This window comes from Branchiostoma floridae, chromosome 15 (genome assembly GCF_000003815.2).
Source record: "Branchiostoma floridae strain S238N-H82 chromosome 15, Bfl_VNyyK, whole genome shotgun sequence".
Lineage (NCBI taxonomy): Eukaryota > Metazoa > Chordata > Leptocardii > Amphioxiformes > Branchiostomatidae > Branchiostoma > Branchiostoma floridae.
This window is the reverse complement of record NC_049993.1, coordinates 5,867,154-5,870,051: the sequence shown is the minus strand read 5'-3', so window position 1 is coordinate 5,870,051 and position 2,898 is coordinate 5,867,154. Positions and strand designations below refer to the sequence as shown.

General features: G+C 47.6%; 1 protein-coding gene across 2 annotated transcripts in view; it reads left to right on the top strand.

The window, feature by feature from the left end:
• LOC118431233 (protein unc-93 homolog A-like) overlaps nucleotides 1-2,898 on the top strand; it is a 10,071-nt gene that overhangs the window by 3,293 nt on the left and 3,880 nt on the right. Inside the window, exon 1 of one of the 2 annotated variants that reach the window (XM_035842335.1) lies at nucleotides 2,201-2,277. The exons of the other annotated variant lie outside the window; for it this stretch is intronic. The gene's annotated coding sequence lies outside the window, so the exon portion shown is untranslated. Of the gene's footprint in view, nucleotides 1-2,200; nucleotides 2,278-2,898 lie in introns of those variants that run through there. 2 annotated transcript variants of the gene reach the window in all.

The following is a 2,898-nucleotide window of genomic DNA, read 5'->3' as shown; positions in this document are numbered from 1 at the left end:
CCCCGAGTGCAGTTGCCAACTTGATATGTCAGTGATACCAGTTTAACACGCTAGTTTCACATGTGGCACACTAGTTCACTCCTTGAATGCAGGAATGGATGGCTTGTTGGCAGTGTTACCATGTTTTGTCACTTCAATTCTTGTTAGATCTAAAACGCTTGGTGTCTATTTTCAAAATTTTGCCATCTTGTTTTTGATTACCTATTCCCCCGCCCTATCTCATTATTCTTGAAGTCTGCCGAGTATGCCATCAATAAGATTTACTTTCTGTGGCCGAAGTAGACTTCTTAGAGGGGCATTGATATGCCCCCCTCCCATTTCGTACATTAGAGATTCTAGCCTCGTTCGCAGACTTCTAGGGCGGCGGCGTTTTTTGGGGTAGCGCTGATTCGTGATGGGCATATAAGGTTCTCTTTCATTGGAAAGCTGGTTTGCAGTGAAATCCTAGCCTCTACCAGGCTCCGTGGTTCTGGGTGTAATTGTAGAAATTGGTCAAATAGAGTCAATAGTACGCTAGGGGAGTCAGCCGGCCGAGTAGGACCATTATCCGAACCACCGTGGTTCACCGAACCACGGAGCCTGGTAGAGGCTAGTGAAATCCCCTTTCCCAGATTACAGAAACCTTATCCCATGTTGAAAATCGTGAGTCGACCCCCCCCCCCCCATCAATGCCCAATTTAATGCCGCTGCTCTAGAAGTATGCGAGGGAGGCTAAGACCTGCGAGATGCATGAATTCTGCATCTCTGCAGTATCTTCGAATTTTTATCATTAATAGCAATGCAAATTTTAGGCTCCGGGAATTCGAAGGAGTTTGGTTCCGACTGCAGGTACTTCTTTTGGTTCCGTTTAGATTTGTTGTGTGTCCGCAGCATAGCTCAATATCGTCTCGATGTATTTGTACGAATTTTGATCTGTTAGTTATTGGGGTACCGAAGAACCATAGCGATTTATAGCCTCCATAAGGCAGACTCTCTGTACATTTTATGACGCACAATACACTTTTAACTGATGACTTCTTCTTGCTAACTCGCTGCACAAAAAGAAGTCCGCAAAAGAAGGCCCAAGGGCCTGCTATGGAGGCACGACGATTTTAGGCCTTAAGGTTCTGCTGTATGACATGAAGTCATCCACTGATAATAGAGAGTGGTACAACCAATAGGATATGGTTTCAGTGTTCAATCTTCGTAGACTCAAAGCCAAGACCCGTGTTAAACAAGAGTCCATCCTAGAGTTGCAGTATGCTGATGATGCTGCTATCACCAGCTGTTCTGCTACAGGGTTGCAGAGGAACTTGGACTCCCTTGACACTGCTTATACCCGTGCTGGACTCGGCATCAACAAGGGGAAAACAGAGGTTATGCACAAAGGCCTAGCCAACACCCCTGATCCAGACATACGGATCAAGGGCACACAGCTGAAAAACGTCCAGACTTTCACTTACCTTGGATCCGTACTAAACACGGCATCTGACGTCACGGACGATATACAGAGACGAATCGGACTTGCCTCCACCGCTTTTGGACGGCTCGCCAACAGAGTCTTCCTGAACAAGGAACTTACAATACAGAAAAAAGTCGCCGTTTACAAGGCTGTCTGTCTCTCCATCCTGCTTTACGCAAGTGAGTCATGGACACTGTACCGTCATCACATCCGAACACTTGAACAGTTCCACATCCGTTGCCTCCAAAGAATCTTGGGTCTGCGGTGGTGGCATAAGGTACCCCACACAGAGATACGCCGTAGGGCTGGCATTGATCCCATGGAAACCATCTTGGTACGTATACAGCGCCAGCTGAGATGGGTCGGCCATGTCATCCGACTACCTGCAAACCGGCTCCCACGCCAAGTCCTCTATGGAGAGCTAACTCACGGCAGGCGTTCGGTAGGAGGACAACCTCAAAAGCAGCATGAAGAAATGTGACATCCCAACCCACAGTCTGGAGAACTGTGCGGCAGACAGAAGTGGGTGGAAGCGGACCTGCCTGGATGGAAGCCGGCTGTTCACAGAAAAGTACAACAGCCAGGCGGAAGCCCGGAGAGTGAAGCACCACCTGAGACAGGGGAGAGGAGGGACGACATCGTCGGTGCCCGACTGTCGGCCATAAGCAATTAAGTAAGCAAGCAAGGATATGGTTTCGTAGATAAAAGGAATTTAGATAAAAGGAATTTTTCAACCGGTTGAACAGGTATTATGTTTTTTCGTGTCTAGGGTCCAGTGGCTGCTTTTATAGATTCAGACCGGACAGCGACAGATCGAAGGAAAACCATTACTCAAGGTGAGGTGGGGGGGGGGGGGGGGTTCAGTTTGTGACACGCTCTTGAACGATGATGGTATCATCTGTACTACGACCGAATTACGCTGTTTTTATAGAAGTGGAAACGCATCATTTTTTAATAAGGGGGTAGAGGGCGTAGCCAGCAGACAAATGGGGAAAAGTACGTTGAATCACATAGCACATGATAAACGCCTTTAGTTCAACAGAGAGTGAACAAAATGGGCATGCATGGGTACATGGAAATACGAAATTACTCCATTCATATTTCCTGACATTGAACATTATGTAATCTTGTGGGGACGGATGATTGAGTGGCTACATTTATGCTGGTGAGATCGAAATGTCACGAGTTCGATTACCTGCACTACTGGCTAGTCCTTGGGAAAGGCATTCTCACGACTTTCCTGACTCCACCCGGTGTAAAAATGGGTACCTGAATTCGGTTGGGGATGTAAAAGGCGGTGGAAGGAGAGGGATGGGTTCCGCCTTCCAATACCATATCCCAGAAAAAACCCACTGCACCAGCGTGGACAACAACCCACTGCATCAGCGAGGACAACAAACCAGAGAGCACCTAGCAACAAAAGCACCAAGAGACCATGTCTAGCGGTAAAATAGACG